Genomic DNA, 24,084 nt, shown 5'->3' on the forward strand with positions numbered 1-24,084 from the left:
CAATCATACCCACCACTAGAGAAGAGAGAAACCAACCTTCTCCCTCCACAACCATACCCACCACTAGAGAAGAGAGAAACCAACCTTCTCCCTCCACAACCATACCCACCACTAGAGGAGAGAAACCAACCTTCTCCCTCCACAACCATACCCACCACTAGAAGAGAGAAACCAACCTTCTCCCTCCACAACCATACCCACCACTAGAAGAGAGAAACCAACCTTCTCCCTCCACAACCATACCCACCACTAGAGAAGAGAGAAACCAACCTTCTCCCTCCACAACCATACCCACCACTAGAGGAGAGAAACCAACCTTCTCCCTCCACAACCATACCCACCACTAGAGGAGAGAAACCAACCTTCTCCCTCCACAACCATACCCACCACTAGAGAAGAGAGAAACCAACCTTCTCCCTCCACAACCATACCCACCACTAGAGAAGAGAGAAACCAACCTTCTCCCTCCACAACCATACCAACCACTAGAGGAGAGAAACCAACCTTCTCCCTCCACAACCATACCCACCACTAGAGAAGAGAGAAACCAACCTTCTTCCTCCACAACCATACCCACCACTAGAGGAGAGAAACCAACAATCTCCCTCCACAACCATACCCACCACTAGAGGAGAGAAACCAACCTTCTCCCTCCACAACCATACCCACCACTAGAGAAGAGAGAAACCAACCTTCTCCCTCCACAACCATACCCACCAATAGAGGAGAGAAACCAACCTTCTCCCTCCACAACCATACCCACCACTAGAGAAGAGAAACCAACCTTCTCCCTCCACAACCATACCCACCACTAGAGAAGATAAACCAACCTTCTCCCTCCACAACCATACCCACCACTAGAGAAGAGAGAAACCAACCTTCTCCCTCCACAACCATACCCACCACTAGAGAAGAGAGAAACCAACCTTCTCCCTCCACAACCATACCCACCACTAGAGGAGAGAAACCAACCTTCTCCCTCCACAACCATACCCACCACTAGAAGAGAGAAACCAACCTTCTCCCTCCACAACCATACCCACCACTAGAGGAGAGAAACCAACCTTCTCCCTCCACAACCATACCCACCACTAGAGAAGAGAGAAACCAACCTTCTCCCTCCACAACCATACCCACCACTAGAGGAGAGAAACCAACCTTCTCCCTCCACAACCATACCCACCACTAGAGAAGAGAAACCAACCTTCTCCCTCCACAACCATACCCACCACTAGAGAAGAGAAACCAACCTTCTCCCTCCACAACCATACCCACCACTAGAGAAGAGAGAAACCAACCTTCTCCCTCCACAACCATACCCACCACTAGAGAAGAGAGAAACCAACCTTCTCCCTCCACAACCATACCCACCACTAGAGAAGAGAAACCAACCTTCTCCCTCCACAACCATACCCACCACTAGAGAAGAGAAACCAAACTTCTCCCTCCACAACCATACCCACCACTAGAGAAGAGAAACCAACCTTCTCCCTCCACAATCATACCCACCACTAGAGAAGAGAGAAACCAACCTTCTCCCTCCACAACCATACCCACCACTAGAAGAGAGAAACCAACCTTCTCCCTCCACAACCATACCCACCACTAGAGAAGAGAGAAACCAACCTTCTCCCTCCACAACCATACCCACCACTAGAGGAGAGAAACCAACCTTCTCCCTCCACAACCATACCCACCACTAGAGGAGAGAAACCAACCTTCTCCCTCCACAACCATACCCACCACTAGAGAAGAGAGAAACCAACCTTCTCCCTCCACAACCATACCCACCACTAGAGAAGAGAGAAACCAACCTTCTCCCTCCACAACCATACCAACCACTAGAGGAGAGAAACCAACCTTCTCCCTCCACAACCATACCCACCACTAGAGAAGAGAGAAACCAACCTTCTTCCTCCACAACCATACCCACCACTAGAGGAGAGAAACCAACAATCTCCCTCCACAACCATACCCACCACTAGAGGAGAGAAACCAACCTTCTCCCTCCACAACCATACCCACCACTAGAGAAGAGAGAAACCAACCTTCTCCCTCCACAACCATACCCACCAATAGAGGAGAGAAACCAACCTTCTCCCTCCACAACCATACCCACCACTAGAGAAGAGAAACCAACCTTCTCCCTCCACAACCATACCCACCACTAGAGAAGATAAACCAACCTTCTCCCTCCACAACCATACCCACCACTAGAGAAGAGAGAAACCAACCTTCTCCCTCCACAACCATACCCACCACTAGAGAAGAGAGAAACCAACCTTCTCCCTCCACAACCATACCCACCACTAGAGGAGAGAAACCAACCTTCTCCCTCCACAACCATACCCACCACTAGAAGAGAGAAACCAACCTTCTCCCTCCACAACCATACCCACCACTAGAGGAGAGAAACCAACCTTCTCCCTCCACAACCATACCCACCACTAGAGAAGAGAGAAACCAACCTTCTCCCTCCACAACCATACCCACCACTAGAGGAGAGAAACCAACCTTCTCCCTCCACAACCATACCCACCACTAGAGAAGAGAAACCAACCTTCTCCCTCCACAACCATACCCACCACTAGAGAAGAGAAACCAACCTTCTCCCTCCACAACCATACCCACCACTAGAGAAGAAGAAACCAACCTTCTCCCTCCACAACTATACCCACCACTAGAGGAGAGAAACCAACAATCTCCCTCCACAACCATACCCACCACTAGAGGAGAGAAACCAACAATCTCCCTCCACAACCATACCCACCACTAGAGGAGAGAAACCAACCTTCTCCCTCCACAACCATACCCACCACTAGAGAAGAGAGAAACCAACCTTCTCCCTCCACAACCATACCCACCAATAGAGGAGAGAAACCAACCTTCTCCCTCCACAACCATACCCACCACTAGAGAAGAGAAACCAACCTTCTCCCTCCACAACCATACCCACCACTAGAGAAGATAAACCAACCTTCTCCCTCCACAACCATACCCACCACTAGAGAAGAGAGAAACCAACCTTCTCCCTCCACAACCATACCCACCACTAGAGAAGAGAGAAACCAACCTTCTCCCTCCACAACCATACCCACCACTAGAGGAGAGAAACCAACCTTCTCCCTCCACAACCATACCCACCACTAGAAGAGAGAAACCAACCTTCTCCCTCCACAACCATACCCACCACTAGAGGAGAGAAACCAACCTTCTCCCTCCACAACCATACCCACCACTAGAGAAGAGAGAAACCAACCTTCTCCCTCCACAACCATACCCACCACTAGAGGAGAGAAACCAACCTTCTCCCTCCACAACCATACCCACCACTAGAGAAGAGAGAAACCAACCTTCTCCCTCCACAACCATACCCACCACTAGAGAAGAGAAACCAACCTTCTCCCTCCACAACCATACCCACCACTAGAGAAGAGAGAAACCAACCTTCTCCCTCCACAACCATACCCACCACTAGAGAAGAGAGAAACCAACCTTCTCCCTCCACAACCATACCCACCACTAGAGGAGAGAAACCAACCTTCTCCCTCCACAACCATACCCACAACTAGAGAAGACAGAAACCAACCTTCTCACTCCACAACCATACCCACCACTAGAGAAGAGAGAAACCAACCTTCTCCCTCCACAACCATACCCACCACTAGAGGAGAGAGAAACCAACCTTCTCCCTCCACAACCATACCCACCACTAGAGAAGAAAGAAACCAACCTTCTCCCTCCACAACCATACCCACCACTAGAGAAGAGAGAAACCAACCTTCTCCCTCCACAACCATACCCACCACTAGAGAAGAGAGAAACCAACAATCTCCCTCCACAACCATACCCACCACTAGAGAAGAGAGAAACCAACCTTCTCCCTCCACAACTATAACCACCACTAGAGAAGAGAGAAACCAACCTTCTCCCTCCACAACCATACCCACCACTAGAGAAGAAAGAAACCAACCTTCTCCCTCCACAACTATACCCACCACTAGAGAAGAGAGAAACCAACCTTCTCCCTCCACAACCATACCCACCACTAGAGGAGAGAAACCAACCTTCTCCCTCCACAACCATACCCACCACTAGAGAAGAGAGAAACCAACCTTCTCCCTCCACAACCATACCCACCACTAGAGAAGAGAGAAACCAACCTTCTCCCTCCACAACCATACCCACCACTAGAGAAGAGAGAAACCAACCTTCTCCCTCCACAACCATACCCACCACTAGAGAAGAGAGAAACCAACCTTCTCCCTCCACAACCATACCCACCACTAGAGGAGAGAAACCAACCTTCTCCCTCCACAACCATACCCACCACTAGAGGAGAGAAACCAACCTTCTCCCTCCACAACCATACCCACCACTAGAGAAGAGAGAAACCAACCTTCTCCCTCCACAACCATACCCACCACTAGAGAAGAGAGAAACCAACCTTCTCCCTCCACAACCATACCCACCACTAGAGGAGAGAAACCAACCTTCTCCCTCCACAACCATACCCACCACTAGAGAAGAGAGAAACCAACCTTCTCCCTCCACAACCATACCCACCACTAGAGGAGAGAAACCAACAATCTCCCTCCACAACCATACCCACCACTAGAGGAGAGAAACCAACCTTCTCCCTCCACAACCATACCCACCACTAGAGAAGAGAGAAACCAACCTTCTCCCTCCACAACCATACCCACCACTAGAGGAGAGAAACCAACCTTCTCCCTCCACAACCATACCCACCACTAGAGAAGAGAAACCAACCTTCTCCCTCCACAACCATACCCACCACTAGAGAAGAGAAACCAACCTTCTCCCTCCACAACCATACCCACCACTAGAGAAGAGAGAAACCAACCTTCTCCCTCCACAACCATACCCACCACTAGAGAAGAGAGAAACCAACCTTCTCCCTCCACAACCATACCCACCACTAGAGGAGAGAAACCAACCTTCTCCCTCCACAACCATACCCACCACTAGAGAAGAGAGAAACCAACCTTCTCCCTCCACAACCATACCCACCACTAGAGGAGAGAAACCAACCTTCTCCCTCCACAACCATACCCACCACTAGAAGAGAGAAACCAACCTTCTCCCTCCACAACCATACCCACCACTAGAGGAGAGAAACCAACCTTCTCCCTCCACAACCATACCCACCACTAGAGAAGAGAGAAACCAACCTTCTCCCTCCACAACCATACCCACCACTAGAGAAGAGAGAAACCAACCTTCTCCCTCCACAACCATACCCACCACTAGAGGAGAGAAACCAACCTTCTCCCTCCACAACCATACCCACCACTAGAGAAGAGAAAACAACCTTCTCCCTCCACAACCATACCCACCACTAGAGAAGAGAGAAACCAACCTTCTCCCTCCACAACCATACCCACCACTAGAGGAGAGAAACCAACCTTCTCCCTCCACAACCATACCCACCACTAGAAGAGAGAAACCAACCTTCTCCCTCCACAACCATACCCACCACTAGAGAAGAGAAACCAACCTTCTCCCTCCACAACTATACCCACCACTAGAGAAGAGAGAAACCAACCTTCTCCCTCCACAACCATACCCACCACTAGAGAAGAGAAACCAACCTTCTCCCTCCACAACCATACCCACCACTAGAGAAGACAGAAACCAACCTTCTCCCTCCACAACCATACCCACCACTAGAGAAGAGAGAAACCAACCTTCTCCCTCCACAACCATACCCACCACTAGAGGAGAGAAACCAACCTTCTCCCTCCACAACCATACCCACCACTAGAGAAGACAGAAACCAACCTTCTCCCTCCACAACCATACCCACCACTAGAGAAGAGAGAAACCAACCTTCTCCCTCCACAACCATACCCACCACTAGAGAAGAGAGAAACCAACCTTCTCCCTCCACAACCATACCCACCACTAGAGAAGAGAGAAACCAACCTTCTCCCTCCACAACCATACCCACCACTAGAGGAGAGAAACCAACCTTCTCCCTCCACAACCATACCCACCACTAGAAGAGAGAAACCAACCTTCTCCCTCCACAACCATACCCACCAATAGAGGAGAGAAACCAACCTTCTCCCTCCACAACCATACCCACCACTAGAAGAGAGAAACCAACCTTCGCCCTCCACAACCATACCCACCACTAGAGGAGAGAAACCAACCTTCTCCCTCCACAACCATACCCACCACTAGAGAAGAGAGAAACCAACCTTCTCCCTCCACAACCATACCCACCACTAGAGAAGAGAGAAACCAACCTTCTCCCTCCACAACCATACCCACCACTAGAGAAGAGAAACCAACCTTCTCCCTCCACAACCATACCCACCACTAGAGAAGAGAAACCAACCTTCTCCCTCCACAACCATACCCACCACTAGAGAAGAGAGAAACCAACCTTCTCCCTCCACAACCATACCCACCACTAGAAGAGAGAAACCAACCTTCTCCCTCCACAACCATACCCACCACTAGAGAAGAGAGAAACCAACCTTCTCCCTCCACAACCATACCCACCACTAGAGGAGAGAAACCAACCTTCTCCCTCCACAACCATACCCACCACTAGAGGAGAGAAACCAACAATCTCCCTCCACAACCATACCCACCACTAGAGGAGAGAAACCAACCTTCTCCCTCCACAACCATACCCACCACTAGAGAAGAGAGAAACCAACCTTCTCCCTCCACAACCATACCCACCACTAGAGGAGAGAAACCAACCTTCTCCCTCCACAACCATACCCACCACTAGAGAAGAGAAACCAACCTTCTCCCTCCACAACCATACCCACCACTAGAGAAGATAAACCAACCTTCTCCCTCCACAACCATACCCACCACTAGAGAAGAGAGAAACCAACCTTCTCCCTCCACAACCATACCCACCACTAGAGAAGAGAGAAACCAACCTTCTCCCTCCACAACCATACCCACCACTAGAGGAGAGAAACCAACCTTCTCCCTCCACAACCATACCCACCACTAGAGAAGAGAGAAACCAACCTTCTCCCTCCACAACCATACCCACCACTAGAGGAGAGAAACCAACCTTCTCCCTCCACAACCATACCCACCACTAGAAGAGAGAAACCAACCTTCTCCCTCCACAACCATACCCACCACTAGAGGAGAGAAACCAACCTTCTCCCTCCACAACCATACCCACCACTAGAGAAGAGAGAAACCAACCTTCTCCCTCAACAACCATACCCACCACTAGAGAAGAGAGAAACCAACCTTCTCCCTCCACAACCATACCCACCACTAGAGGAGAGAAACCAACCTTCTCCCTCCACAACCATACCCACCACTAGAGAAGAGAAAACAACCTTCTCCCTCCACAACCATACCCACCACTAGAGGAGAGAAACCAACCTTCTCCCTCCACAACCATACCCACCACTAGAGAAGAGAGAAACCAACCTTCTCCCTCCACAACCATACCCACCACTAGAGGAGAGAAACCAACCTTGTCCCTCCACAACCATACCCACCACTAGAGGAGAGAAACCAACCTTCTCCCTCCACAACCATACCCACCACTAGAGAAGAGAGAAACCAACCTTCTCCCTCCACAACCATACCCACCACTAGAAGAGAGAAACCAACCTTCTCCCTCCACAACCATACCCACCACTAGAGAAGAGAAACCAACCTTCTCCCTCCACAACTATACCCACCACTAGAGAAGAGAGAAACCAACCTTCTCCCTCCACAACCATACCCACCACTAGAGAAGAGAAACCAACCTTCTCCCTCCACAACCATACCCACCACTAGAGAAGACAGAAACCAACCTTCTCCCTCCACAACCATACCCACCACTAGAGAAGAGAGAAACCAACCTTCTCCCTCCACAACCATACCCACCACTAGAGGAGAGAAACCAACCTTCTCCCTCCACAACCATACCCACCACTAGAGAAGACAGAAACCAACCTTCTCCCTCCACAACCATACCCACCACTAGAGAAGAGAGAAACCAACCTTCTCCCTCCACAACCATACCCACCACTAGAGAAGAGAGAAACCAACCTTCTCCCTCCACAACCATACCCACCACTTGAGAAGAGAGAAACCAACCTTCTCCCTCCACAACCATACCCACCACTAGAGAAGAGAAACCAACCTTCTCCCTCCACAACCATACCCACCACTAGAGAAGAGAGAAACCAACCTTCTCCCTCCACAACTATACCCACCACTAGAGAAGAGAGAAACCAACCTTCTCCCTCCACAACCATACCCACCACTAGAGAAGAGAGAAACCAACCTTCTCCCTCCACAACTATACCCACCACTAGAGAAGAGAGAAACCAACCTTCTCCCTCCACAACCATACCCACCACTAGAGGAGAGAGAAACCAACCTTCTCCCTCCACAACCATACCCACCACTAGAGAAGAGAGAAACCAACCTTCTCCCTCCACAACCATACCCACCACTAGAGAAGAGAGAAACCAACCTTCTCCATCCAGAAACATAGCCACCACTAGAGAAGAGAAACCAACCTTCTCCCTCCACAACCATACCCACCACTAGAGGAGAGAGAAACCAACCTTCTCCCTCCACAACCATACCCACCACTAGAGAAGAGAAAGCAACCTTCTCCCTCCACAATCATACCCACCACTAGAGGAGAGAGAAACCAACCTTCTCCCTCCACAATCATACCCACCACTAGAGGAGAGAAACCAACCTTCTCCCTCCACAACCATACCCACCACTAGAGGAGAGAAACCAACCTTCTCCCTCCACAACCATACCCACCACTTACTGTATAGTGCACCACAGCTGCACAGTGTCACAAACACAATAGAATTGATTTAGATTTCTATACATACATTATGTCTCTGTGTGAATGTGTTTGTGTGTTTGAGTGACTTTGTGGGTTATTTACAGTACAGGTTTAGGTGGCCGATATGCAGGCAGGGTAAGGTGAGGAGAGAGAATTATGGGGATTGGGGGAAGCCACACGAGACTGGAATATCTTTGACTCATGTAGTCAGAGGTTCAGTTACCACATAATCATCACCAACACACCAAAACACATATTAACAGACAACCCAGACAGGCCTGAACACCTCTCTCTCCCACTGACTCCCACACAGACAGCGTCAGACTAACTAACATTGCTGAACCAGAGACCATAGGAAGAGGAGCGAAGACGACAACACCTTACCTGTTCAAACTCTCTGAGGCTGTGGGTCTGGAGTGGAGGAGAAGGGCCTTGCTCTGTCTCATCACACGAAACATCTAGAAAAAGGAAACAGTTAAAAGTAACTGTCCAGTGACAATCTCACTTTTAAAAGTTTATATTCTGTTAACTCATACCCCAAAAATGTTGTTGACTCATTATATACTTGTATATGGCCAAAGCAAAAAATTGGAGGAAAAACACTTGAAACCCCACTTCACACTTGTATCTCAAACAAAAAATGCTTGCTATTTCCTCATTGAGGATGATGTTATTCTCCTGAGGAGGATGAGCTGGCCAATCAGCGGTCTAGATGAGAATGAGCTGGCCAATCAGCGGTCTAGATGAGGATGAGCTGGCCAATCAGCAATCTACTCGCAATCATATTTTTAAATGACTGGCTAATGCCCCCACCATTCTGTGGTTGGGGTATGCCTAGCGTTGTAGCTGTGACCGCAGTCAAATTCCAAATGACCGTTGGTCACAGTAATCCCATCCAAAACTGTTCAAATGAATGGAGCTGATGGGTAGCCTAGCAAACTTGCTAATGGCCCTCGCTGATGGCCTGGTACTCAGCACTCTATTGTCCCTCTAATCATTCTCTAAACTCTTCATGATTGAATTTGAATAATCTGAACAATGAGGACAAATGGTGATGGGAGTTATAGGTTCCGTTCCGAAGTGGACACGGGAAAGCCCCTGACCCATTATGCATAAATACATTTCTTAAAACCCATTCCGAAGGGACCTAAGGACAACCAGACCTGTCCCATATGGACCCAGTCAGGTCCACGTCCAGTCTTATCCGAGTGAGGGAAGCAGCAGAAAAGCCAATTGTTTTGCTACTTTTTTAACCGGAGCTAAGGAGGAAGGGAGAAAGAGGCACAGAGCGAGCAGCAATAGGCTATAGGGAATGGGGGAGGGGCCTTGTGTGTGTGTGTGTGTGTGTGTCTGTGTGTGTGTGCGTGCGTGCGTGCATGAGTGCGTGTGTGTGAGTGTGTGACAGACAGGTTCAGACAGGCTTGCAGACAACAATCAGCTTGGACAGGCACAGAAAGAGATAGAGACAGCAACCACTGTTCATTCGCACTAGACTAACTTCTAGTCATTTATAATCCCATCTGATTACATAGTACCTGTCTTGACTGCATCAAACCAAGAGAAACTAGCTAACTAGGCTAATTGAGGCTAGCTGTAACGTTACTGAGCTTCTCACGTCCTACAGTTAGCTACACATAACAACAGCTCCATTCAGATTATAAATAGCAGCCTTACTATTGGCTTTTGGGCGTTGTAGCATTTCACTTTTAATTCTGTTATTTTAATTCCATCTTCCATTGATTAGATATCTCCTAACTTCCTTGCCAAAGAAACAGAGCAGCAATGCAATCTCTCTCTCTCTCTCTCTCTCTCTCTCTCTCTCTCTCTCTCTCTCTCTCTCTCTCTCTCTCTCTCTCTCTCCCTCTCTCCCTCCCTCTCTCTCTCTCTCTCTCTCTCTCTCTCTCTCTCTCTCTCCCTCTCTCCCTCTCTCCCTCTCTCTCTCTCTCTCTCTCTCTCTCTCTCTCTCTCTCTCTCTCTCCCTCTCTCTCTCTCTCTCTCTCTCTCTCTCTCCCACTCTCCCTCTCTCTCTCTCTCCGCAGGAAGTGCAAGCAACAGAGTGAATGCCTTTTTTTGCGACTTTTTCCAAATCATCCATGGGGAGTCGCATCACGATGTCCATATGTTTTGATTTCTAGAACATTCTAGGTTTGTAAGCCTATCACAACTTCATAAATAAACAACATGTAATGTGATGGTGTATATTCAACTGATTTATTCTACTTTTTATGTTCCAAAGGCACACATCAGCAGCATGTATGTGTGTAAGATGCTAAACGTGTTTATGTTAATTAATGATCAATTAGCATGAGACCGGTAGTCATTTGCATGGATAGCACTTTTTCAAAACAACAGCATGTGAGTTGACACTCTCCAGAAATACCACTAACTGAGATTGATTGAATCCGGGCCATAGTAACAGCGAGGAGCTCAGTCTCATTAAAGCCCTATTGCTGTTTGATGTATACAGTAGGCTATGTCACCCCTAGGCCCTGCTTAGCCAACTTGGTAGGGTCTAATACAGCTGAAATGGCTCCAAATGACCATAAGGAGGCCTGATGCCAAACTTCTCCTCAAAACTACTAAATACAAGGAACATTCCCAGAAAAACCACACAGGGTTACAATAATTCCTTGGGGGGGGGGGGGGGGGTTAGGACCCAGGTTAGGACCCAGGGGGCTTTAATCACAGAACCATTGGCAGAGCTGAAACTTCTGACAGTTCTTTAAAATCACGGGCAGGAAGCTCATTACAGATTATTAAAGAGCTGTGCGTCAAGTAACGTGTAGGCTAGGCAGCAGAAGATGTGTCCTGGACCTGTGCCTGGAGTTTAACTGCTGATACACAGGCCAGTCCACTGTACGGGAAATTACACAACACACATATGAATGACGCAAGCACCGTGCCAAACACACAGGAACAGGGGCCGGGGGTTTGCTTCATCAAACAGGACGGGAGAAGAAGAACAGGATAGAAACAGATGATATACCTAGAGACCAGATAGGGGGAGGGAGGGAGAATCCTAACTACTTCCAAATATTGTGCTAAACTGACAGAGCCAGTGTGAATCCCCACTCACGCAGTCATGTGTCCTACATTCTTGGGCTGGGCCTGCCGATCACCAGCATAGTGCCTGAAACAGGAAAAGAGGTTTAAGTCAAACACACACACACACATACACACTGGCTACCATCAACTCACACGGTTACCATATCCAATAGACTGGGGAATAGGTGTGACTCCCAATCTCCCATACAAAACATAAGAGTTTTGCTAAAACTGTTTGAGCTGAGTAGAGAGCCAGCCAATTTTTTCCTGGGTCAGGTTATGTGGTCAGGAACAAGTCCTGTGCCTACTCCCTATTTATGAAATATTACAAAAATATTAGCTTGAATAAATGAGTTTAAACTATGTGGAAACAGTGAGTGATGGAGTGGAGACGTTGTCACTGCCCCTGTTAGAGACACAGTGTTCCTATTCACACAGCAGTGCTGGAAACTAACTGTGGTCAGAGACGGGACAGGCTGAAGTCACTTCATCCACTCCCACCACACATCACCTGACCCTCTGATTCACAAAGGATTCATCCCAAATAGCACCCTATTCCATTTATATTGTATTACTTTTAACCAGTGCACTATATAGGGAATATTGGTGCCATTTAGGACTCAGACCCAGTCTCTTTATGTCTCCTGAAGCATAATCTGTTTATCTGCCTGTCTGTCTGTCTGTCTGTCTGTCTGTCTGTCTGTCTGTCTGTCTGTCTGTCTGTCTGTCTGTCTGTCTGTCTGTCTGTCTGTCTGTCTGTCTGTCTGTCTGTCTGTCTGTCTGTCTGTCTGTCTGTCTGTCTGTCTGCCTGCCTGCCTGCCTGCCTGCCTGCCTGCCTGCCTGTCTGTCTGTCTGTCTGTCTGTCTGTCTGTCTGTCTGTCTGTCTGTCTGTCTGTCTGTTGTTGTTATGTCTGTTTTTGAGTCTGTCTATGGTGGTAACTAAGGTAACGTTCCATGATGGGCCGGCCCTAAACTAAGGATCTGAGTTTTTCCTGAGCACATCTCTTGACCACAAGACATGATGTGACCTTGTCAGGTCATATGGTCCTGAAAAGCTCTCAGAGCCATAGCTAAGAAGCAGAACATGTTATTAGGCTCTGGTTAAAGCACCTGCTAAAACCAGTCAACATCCAACTGCAACACAACCAAACAAACTGGGCTGATGTGTTTTTATACAAGCACATACTGACTAAACCACACATTCATAAATACAAGGTTATTTTTTTTATTTTGTTCCACCTTTATTTAACCAGGTAGGCTAGTTGAGAACAAGTTCTCATTTACAACTGCGACCTGGCCAAGATAAAGCAAAGCAGTTCGACACATACAACAACACAGAGTTACACATGGAATAAACAAACATACAGTCAATAATACAGTAGAAAAAAGAAAAACCTATATACAGTGAGTGCAAATTAGGTGAGAGCTGTCAGAGCTGTCAGAGCTGTCAGAGCTATCAGAGCTATCAGAGCTATCAGAGCTATCAGAGCTGTCAGAGCTATCAGAGCTGTCAGAGCTATCAGAGCTATCAGAGCTGTCAGAGCTGTCAGAGCTGTCAGAGCTGTCAGAGCTGTCAGAGCTATCAGAGCTGTCAGAGCTATCAGAGCTATCAGAGCTATCAGAGCTATCAGAGCTATCAGAGCTATCAGAGCTATCAGAGCTATCAGAGCTATCAGAGCTGTCAGAGCTGTCAGAGCTATCAGAGCTGTCAGAGCTGTCAGAGCTGTCAGAGCTATCAGAGCTATCAGAGCTATCAGAGCTATCAGAGCTATCAGAGCTATCAGAGCTATCAGAGCTGTCAGAGCTATCAGAGCTGTCAGAGCTGTCAGAGCTGTCAGAGCTGTCAGAGCTGTCAGAGCTGTCAGAGCTATCAGAGCTGTCAGAGCTGTCAGAGCTGTCAGAGCTATCAGAGCTGTCAGAGCTATCAGAGCTATCAGAGCTGTCAGAGCTGTCAGAGCTATCAGAGCTATCAGAGCTATCAGAGCTATCAGAGCTGTCAGAGCTGTCAGAGCTGTCAGAGCTGTCAGAGCTGTCAGAGCTGTCAGAGCTATCAGAGCTATCAGAGCTATCAGAGCTGTCAGAGCTGTCAGAGCTATCAGAGCTGTCAGAGCTATCAGAGCTGTCAGAGCTATCAGAGCTATCAGAGCTGTCAGCGTGTTGACAGAACATCTCACAGAAACACCAGTGCTCATAGGATATTCAACAGGGATCAATTGGTCAAACACAAGAGGCCTGGCCACACAATAGGTTGTAAACAATCCTTTAACTGAGTGAAGAGGCTTGTAAACAACAACACTCTGAGTGAGTAAGGATCACATGGACACAGTGGATGACATCACTAGAGTCTGATACCAGTAACAGTGGATGACATCACTAGAGTCTGATACCAGTAACAGTGGATGACATCACTAGAGGCTGATACCAGTAACAGTGGATGACATCACTAGAGGCTGATACCAGTAACAGTGGATGACATCACTAGAGGCTGATACCAGTAACAGTGGATGACATCACTAGAGGCTGATACCAGTAACAGTGGATGACATCACTAGAGGCTGATACCAGTAACAGTGGATGACATCACTAGAGGCTGATACCAGTAACAGTGGATGACATCACTAGAGGCTGATACCAGTAACAGTGGATGACATCATTAGAGCCTGATACCAGTAACAGTGGATGACATCACTAGAGGCTGATACCAGTAACAGTGGATGACATCACTAGAGGCTGATACCAGTAACAGTGGATGACATCACTAGAGGCTGATATCGGTAACAGTGGATGACATCACTAGAGGCTGATACCAGTAACAGTGGATGACATCATTAGAGGCTGATACCAGTAACAGTGGATGACATCATTAGAGGCTGATACCAGTAACAGTGGATGACATCACTAGAGGCTGATACCAGTAACAGTGGATGACATCATTAGGGACTGAAACCAGTAACAGTGGATGACATCACTAGAGGCTGATATCGGTAACAGTGGATGACATCACTAGAGGCTGATACCAGTAACAGTGGATGACATCATTAGAGGCTGATACCAGTAACAGTGGATGACATCATTAGAGGCTGATACCAGTAACAGTGGATGACATCACTAGAGGCTGATACCAGTAACAGTGGATGACATCATTAGGGACTGAAACCAGTAATAGGCCCTCTCCATTCTCTTAGAACACCAGGGGGATGACATCACTATAGTTGGAGTGGGGCTTCATTACATATGTTATACAGCACCCAGCCTTGGGCATATGGTCTCCCCCACCCAGAGAGGTATAGAACAGGACAGGGGAAACTCTCTGGAACTATGATATAGCACTGTGGAGAGAGACAGGACAGGGGAAACTCTGGAACTATGATATAGCACTGTGGAGAGAGACAGGACAGGGGAAACTCTCTGGAACTATGATATAGCACTGTGGCGAGAGACAGGACAGGGGAAACTCTCTGGTACTATGATATAGCACTGTGGAGAGAGACAGGACAGGGGAAACTCTCTGGAACTATGATATAGCACTGTGGAGAGAGACAGGACAGGGGAAACTCTCTGGAACTATGATATAGCACTGTGGAGAGAGACAGGACAGGGGAAACTCTCTGGAACTATGATATAGCACTGTGGAGAGAGACAGGACAGGGGAAACCCTCTGGAACTATGATATAGCACTGTGGAGAGAGACAGGACAGGGGAAACTCTCTGGAACTATGATATAGCACTGTGGAGGGAGACAGGACAGGGGAAACTCTCTGGAACTATGATATAGCACTGTGGAGAGAGACAGGACAGGGGAAACTCTCTGGAACTATGATATAGCACTGTGGAGAGAGACAGGACAGGGGAAACTCTCTGGAACTATGATATAGCACTGTGGAGAGAGACAGGACAGGGGAAACCCTCTGGAACAATGCTTGTATACGCAGCATCTGAGCGTGTGTGTGCGGTGTGTGTGTTCTAGAATAAGCCCTATGTCCATTCAGACAGACCACTAGGCCACTACCACTACAACAACAGGACTTCCCACAGAGCCAAGTGTAAAAAGGCCTGACTCATCAGCACCTGCCCTGGGGACCATCAGGAAAGTCTGAGCCATCAACATGATGAAAAGAATGAGTACACTTCAATAATTTCATCATGATTACACCAAGTACTGTAACTAGTATCTTTCTTTTTGTATTGTTGCCACAAATGTTTCTATTTGTTGTCAAACAGAGTCCTTCTAGAAACAAGCCTTCGCAGTAGATAAAACTAATCATCCAATCACTGATCTGGCTGAAGATCCAATAAACCTGATGATTTGATCTGACTGTGTGTGTGTGTGTGTGTGTGTGTGTGTGTGTTCTCCCATGTCAGTGATTACATTGACTAATATAGTGTGATAACCTTGTCTTTAGATTAACACAACAACACAAAGTTTTCGAAATAAAAATAATCACCAAACCGCTCAAGGACAAAATGTCAAAATGAATAGTTTTCCTTGAAACATCACAGTTAACTATGCATTACTCTGTTTAGTCCATATGTACACTCCCCTACTTATTTATTTGGACAGTGAAGATAAAACATTTCATTTGGCTCTATACGCCAGCATTTTGGATTTGATATCAAATGTTTTCTATAAAGCGACAGTACAGAATGTCACCTTTTATTTGAGGGTATTTTCATTGATTTCTGTTTTACTGTTTAGAAATGAAATAACGATAAGTACATGTATCTAGTCCCCCCATTCAATGATTTCATAAGTATTTGGAAAAATGTACTTATAGTGTATTAAAGTAGTCAAAAGTTTAGTGTTTGGTCCCATATTCCTAGCACACAATGACTACATCAAGCTTGTGACTACAAACATGTTGGATGTATTTGCAGTTTGTTTTAGTTGTGTTTCGGATTATGTTGTACCCACTAGAAATGAATGGTAAATAATGTATTGTGTCATTTTGGAGTACTTTTTATTGTAAATAAGAATAGAAGATGTTTCTGAACACTTCTGCATTCATGTAGATTTAACCATGATTATGGATAATCATGAATGAATCGTGAATAATGATGAGTGAGAAGGTTACAGAGGAACAAATATCATATAACCCTATTCTTATTTACAATAAAATAGACTCCAAAATGACACAATACATAATTGACCATTGAGTTTCTATTGGGTACAACATAATCCAAAACACAACCAAAACAAACTGCAAATGCATCCAACAAGTTTGGAGAGTAACATGATTGATGAATTTTGTACAAAATACTAAACTTTTGACAAAATGTAATACGCTATAAATGAATGAATTTGTCCAAATACTTATGACACCTTAAAATGGTGGGACTATAAATAAAGTGCATTAATTTCTAAACGGTAAAACAGATATGTATGAAAATACCCTCAAATACTATCGCCTCATATAAAACATTTTATCTCAAATCCAAAATGTTGAGTACAGAGACAAATGAAAAGTTTTAGCTTCACTGTATATTTTCGGCAGCACTTGAATACCTTACCTGCCCCTGTACAGAAATCCACTCATCTCCAGTCCGAACCAATCAACCAACCAACCGTTCACAGTATATCAAAATAAAACACACTCAAAAAGCACAAGGGGTTTCCCAAGCAGAGGACTCAAACTGCAGGGTTTCCCATCATTTTCCTCCAGACTGATAGTATCTCCACAAAGGTCACTTCAGTTCAGTTGAGCTCAGTAAGGTCCTCCTCAGTCCTGTTTCAGTCCAAAGACTAGAGACTAGAGACAGGCAGTTTGGCCTCACAGATCCTGAGGACACAGGGCTCCAGCCTGTCATTTGACGTGGCAGGCCGGCCAGAGAGAGACAGGGTTCCAGCCAAACACAGAGGTCCTCTTTACGCGCACACACACACATACACACACACATATATACACACACACACATATATACACACACACACACACACTGGGAGGAGTAGTGGTAAACAGCACAGGAGCAAAGGTACACATAGACTTAGAGAGAGAGGGAGAAAGAGGGAGAGTGTGTGTGTGCTTCAGCATGAAAGACAGATCTGTTCCAACACACACCCCAAGAAACAGGCACTTCAGTGTGTTCAGTGTGTTCTCTCTCTCTCTCTCTCTCTGTGTGTGTGTGTGTGTGTGTGTGTGTGTGTGTGTGTGTGTGTGTGTGTGTGTGTGTGTGTGTGTGTGTGTGTGTGTGTGTGTGTGTGTGTGTGTGTGTGTGTGTGTGTGTGTGTGTGTGTGTGTGTGCGTGCGTGCGCGTGCGTGCGTGCGTGCGTGTGTGTGTGTGTGTGTGTGTGTGTGACAGACAGGTTCAGACAGGCTTGCAGGCAACAGGTAAAATAGTGGATCATGATATTATCTCCTCTTCAAATGAAAACAGTGATCGCTGGATTTCTCACAGCAAGTCATGCACACACAGATCACCGATCTGCGGGGTTGCTCTATAGAAACCATCACTATAGAAACCATCACTATAGAAACCATCACTATAGAAACCTATCACTGTAGAAACTATCACTATATAAATCTATCACTATAGAAACCTTAGATAATACTGATGGAAAAACCACCAATGTATTGTCATGTCTTTTATCACAGACACAAAACTATGATTGTCTCTAAGCACACTAAGAAGACGGAAAGAAGACAAATACATCAGAGGGTGAATGCCATTCCATGGAAATGTTTGATCAAAACATCAGGGTGTGATGATGGAGTAGCTGTACAGAGGAGGAAAACTGTTTGAAGGTATGAATGAGTCAGAGAGTCAGAGAGCTTTTGAAATGCCAGATGTAGACGTTCTCATGTCCATTCTCTGTAGGAGGCAGAAAGGACTTGGCAGTCAGATTAGATTATAGATATTATTGAATATTCTCTCTCTGTCATACACACATACTCTCCCTCCTCTCTCTCATCCCTCTCTCTCACCCTCCTCTCCCACCCATCCCTCTCTCTCACCCTCCTCTCCCCCATCCCTCTCTCTCTCTCCCTCCTCTCCCACCCCATCCCTCTCTCTCTCCCTCTCCCACCCCATCCCTCTTTCTCTCCCTCCTCTCCCACCCCATCCCTCTCTCCCTCCTCTCCCACCCCCATCCCTCTCTCTCACCCTCCTCTCCCACCCCCATCCCTCTCTCTCGCCCTCCTCTCCCACCCCATCCCTCTCTCTCTCCCTCCTCTCCCACCCCATCCCTCTCTCTCTCCCTCCTCTCCCACCCACATCCCCCTCTTTCTCCCTCCTCTCCCACCCCCATCCCTCTCTCTCTCCCTCCTCTCCCACCCACATCCCCCTCTCTCTCCCTCCTCTCCCTCGCCCTCCTCTCTGAGGCATCTGAACACTCTAACTCACATAAATGTCTCATTCCACACGTCTAACCAGTTTAGTGTGGAACAAAACAGGGGATGAGAGAAGGTTCTAGCCTGCAGGCTCGGCAGGCTCGAGATAGCTATGCCCCTGCAGCACTGCAGGTATGTACAGTGAAGAAGAAGAAGAAGATTGGGGTTGAAGTGTTTTTGTGCTGTGCTGTTACCACGTTACATAACAATCAAAACACCTCACTATAATAATAACAATAATAATAATACTATTAATAATACTTTGGTGGGAGCTCTTCCTGAGACACCCACGGTGGGAGCTCTTCCTGAGACACCCACGGTGGGAGCTCTTCCTGAGACACCCACGGTGGGAGCTCTTCCTGAGACACCCACGGTGGGAGCTCTTCCCGAGACACCCACGGTGGGAGCTCTTCCCGAGACACCCTCGACAAGAGGGGTCATGGCTAGAGTCAGCCATTATCAGCGGTGGCCATGGAGCAATTAGGGTTAAGGGCTTTGCTCAAGGGCACATCGACAGATTTTTCAGCTTGTCGACTCAGGGATTTGAACTAGCAACCTTTCATGATTTAATGTACACGATTTAATATGTGTATCATATAGTATTTATTCACCTCTTTCTTTTCTTTCATCATGTTAGATCGTCGTCATACTGCAGACATTGTCGTTATCATCAGAACTATTAATTTCATCCCAATCTTGGTTCCACTCCCTGTCTGAGGGGTTTCTGCTGACCATGTGTCTCTGAGAAGACTCATCAAAACCAGATCAGTTCTGGCCAAGAGGGAAGGTGTGAAAGACCACTAAAAACATGATTGGTCACTGCACTGATCTGTCGACAGACAGGGAGGAAGAGAGAGGGAGGGAGAGAGAGAGAGGGAGAGAGAGAGAGGGAGAGAGAGAGAGGGAGAGAGAGAGAGAGGGAGAGTGGGAGAGAGACAAAGAGAGAGACAGAGAGAGAGCAGGGAAGAAAGAGTGAGAGCAAGGTGTCTTTCTGACGATACTGCAACAAGGACTTTTCTCTCTCTTTCTAACTCCTCCCCCTCTTTCTCTCTCTCTCTCCCTCCCCCTCCCTCCCCCTCTCTCTCCCCCTTTCCTTCCCTCCTCCTCCTCCCCTCATCATCTCCCCTACTGTGTTCAAACAGCTGCCCTGAACCAGCTGCTATGACAGCAGCTGACTGACAGACAGAAAACCTTGAGTCACCAAAAGGTTCCAGAAAAAGAACAACTTCCTCTTCTAGAAGCTAAGCTGTGTGGACTCAGAGAGGCACTGTCATGGAAAATGACAATCTGGAGCAAAGCCATACTACTATTTTATATATGACTCTGGTCTGGACCATAGAAATATAATGACATTATATTCTATATCATTCCATTTCTATGTGCTGGACAGTGCTATACCAATACCATTGTCATCTAGCATTGTTAGATGCAACACACACACACACACACACACCACACACACACACACACACACACACACACACACACACACACACACACACACACACACACACACACACACACACACACACACACACACACACACACACACACACCTCTGGTCTGAGGAGAGTAGATAAAATGCCTCTCTGAGTTCAGTTCAGTCTGGCCGTCTGTAGTGAATGAAGCCAGACAGGCGATAGCTCTAGTGTAGAGCCTGATGATTAGAAACAGCTAAAGCTAAGCCTGTTATGCTGGTACCTTCTTTGTGTTGTTAGAGGAGGAGACTGACAGGACCTCGGATCAATGGAGACACTTTTTTTTATCCTGTATCTCTCAACACATTCACGAAAATAGTCATGGCTTCTAAAACTTACAGTTGTTTACTGGACCCTATTCCAACTAAACTAATGAAAGAGCTACTTCCTGTGCATGGCCCTCCTATGTTGAACATAACAAACGTCTCCCTATCCTCCGGATGTGTACCAAACTCACTAAAAGTGCCTGTAATAAATCTTCTCCTGAAAAAGCCAAACCTTGACCTGGAAAATTTTAAAAACTATCGGCCTATATCGAATCTCTCATTTCTCCCCCCCCCCAAAAAATGTAAAAAGCTGTTGCTTGGCAACTCACTGCCTTCCTAAAGACAAATAAGGTATACAAAACGCTCCAGTCTGGTTTTAGACCCCATCATTGCACTGAGACAGCACTCGTGAAGGTGGTAAATGACCTTTTAATGGCGTCAGACCAAGGCTCTGCATCTGTCCTCGTTGCTCCTAGACCTTAGTGCTGTTTTCGACACCATCAATCACCACATTCTTTTGGAGAGATTGGAAACCCTAATTGGTATACGCGGACAAGTTCTTGCCTGTTTAAGATCTTATCTGTCGGAAAGATATCAGTTTGTCTCTGCGGATGGCTTTTCCTCTGACAAAAAATATTGTACGTTTCTGTGTTTTTCAGGTTTCCGTTTTAGGACCAATATTGTTTTCACTGTATTGTTTTCACTGTATTGTTTTCACTATATTGTTTTCACTATATTGTTTTCACTATATTGTTTTCACTGTTGTCACGGTTGTTTGAAGGAGCGGACCAAAATGCAGCGTGTTCGTAGTTCCACATATTTATTAAAACGTGAAACTGAATGCAATACACGTAAACACTTCAAAATACAAAAACAACAAACCATGACGCAGAGAGGAAAACACACTACTCAAAAGATAATAACCCACAAACCACAATGAGGAAAAACCCCTACTTAAATATGATCTCTAATCAGAGGCAATGAGAATCAGCTGCCTCCAATTAGAGATCAAACCCAAACAATCCCAACATAGAAATAGACAAACTAGAACTTAAACATAGAAATAGAAAACATAGATGAACCAAAAACACCTCCTGTCACGCACTGCCCTAGACTACTATAGAAAATGACATCTTACTAGGGTCAGGACGTGTTTTCACTGTATTGTTTTCACTATATTGTTTTCACTGTATTGTTTTCACTATATTGTTTTCACTGTATTGTTTTCACTATATTGTTTTCACTATATATTCACCTCTTGGTGATGTCATTCTGAAACACAATGTCAACTTTCACTGTTATGCAGACAACACACAGCCTACAACACACAACACACAGCGTTACTCTGGACCCTGATCTCTCTTTTGACGAACATGTCAAAAATATTTAAATAGTAGCTTTTATCCATCTTAGTAACATTGCAAAAAATCTGAATCTTTTTGTCAAATAATTATGCAGAAAAGCTAACTCATGCTTTTGTCACATCAAGATTATACTACAGCAATGCTCTACTACCCGGATAAAGCACTAAATAAACTTCAGTTAATGCTAAATACGGCTGCTAGAATCAGCCACTAGAACCAAAAAATTTGATCATATTACTCCAGTGCTAGCCTCTCTACACTGGCTTCCTGTTAAGGCAAGGGCTGATTTCAAGGTTTTATTGCAAACCTACAAAGAATTACATGGACTTGCTCCTACCTATCTCTCCAATTTGGTCCTGCCGTACATACCTACACGTACACTACAGTCACAAGACGCAGACTTCCTTATTGTTCCTAGAATTTCTAAGCAAACAGCTGGAGGCAGGGCCTTCTCCTATAGAGCTCCATTTTTATTTATTGGTCTGCCTATCCATGTGAGAGACACAGACTCGGTCTCAACCTTCATGTCTTTACTGAAGACTCATCTCTTCAGTAGGTCCTATGATTGAGTGTAGTCTGGACCAGGAGAGCGAAGGTGAACATCAAGGCACTGGAGCAACAAACCCCCCTTGCTGTTTCTGCATGGCTCCCCTCTCTCCACTGGGATTCACTGCTTCTGACCCTATTACACAGTCTGAGTCACTGGTTTGCTTGTGCTCTCCCATGCCATCCCTAGGAGGGGTGCATCACGTCATGCCAGTTTTTTTAATCAATATATTGAGTGAGTTGAGTCACTGACGTGATCTTCCTGTCCGGTTTGTCGCGCTCTCTCAGGATTGTGTGGTAGGGGAGATCTTCATGGGCTATACTCAGCCTAGTGGTTAGTGGTTAGTGCTTTGGCAAAGTGGGTGAGGTCATATCCTGCCTGGTTGGCCCTGTCCAGGGGGTAACATTGGACAGGGCCACAGGGCCACAGTTTCCCCTGACCCCCCCGTCTCAGTCTCCAGTATCTATGTTGCAATAGTCTATATGCTGGGGGGCTAAGGTCAGTCTGTCCTATCTGGTGTAATTTTCCTCTTATATGGTGTCCTGTGTGATCTTAGGTATGTTGCCTCTAATCCTCTCAACTCTCTCGCTCTCTCCCCTTGCAGAGGATCTGAGCCCTAGGACCATGCCTCAGGACTACCTGGCCTGACGACTCCGGGCTGTCCCCATCCCCAGTCCACCTGGTCGTGCTGCTGATCTGGTTTCTGCTGTTCTGCCTGCTGCTATGGAACTTTGACCTGTTCAATGGACTTGCTACCTTGTCCTGGACCTGCTGTTTCGACCCTCTCTCTCTCTCTCTCTCCCTACCACACCTGCTGTCTCAACCTCTGAATGCTCAGCTATGAAAAGTCAACTGACATTCACTTCTGAGGTGCTGACCTGTTGCACCCTCTATAACCACTGTGATTATTATTTGACCCTACTGCTCATCTATGAACATTTGAACATCTTGAAGAATGATCTGGCTTTAATGGCCTTGTACTCTTATAATCTCCATCCAGCACAGCAGATGAGGACGAGCCACCGCTCAGAGACTAGTTCCTCTCTAGGTTTCTTCCTGGGTTCCTGCCTTTCTAGGGAGGTTTTCCTAGCCACTCTACTTCTACATCTGCATTGCTTGCTCATTGGGGTTTTGAAAAAGGTGATGTGGAAAAGGCTTTATAAATTAATAATAAACTTGATTGACGTTGCACCAGCCTAGTGTCTAATTAACTGTCGTTACGTTTTGACAAGCTGTTAATG

Source organism: Salmo salar, chromosome 10 (assembly GCF_965601325.2).
Source record: "Salmo salar chromosome 10, fSalSal1, whole genome shotgun sequence".
NCBI classification, from domain to species: Eukaryota; Metazoa; Chordata; class Actinopteri; order Salmoniformes; family Salmonidae; genus Salmo; species Salmo salar.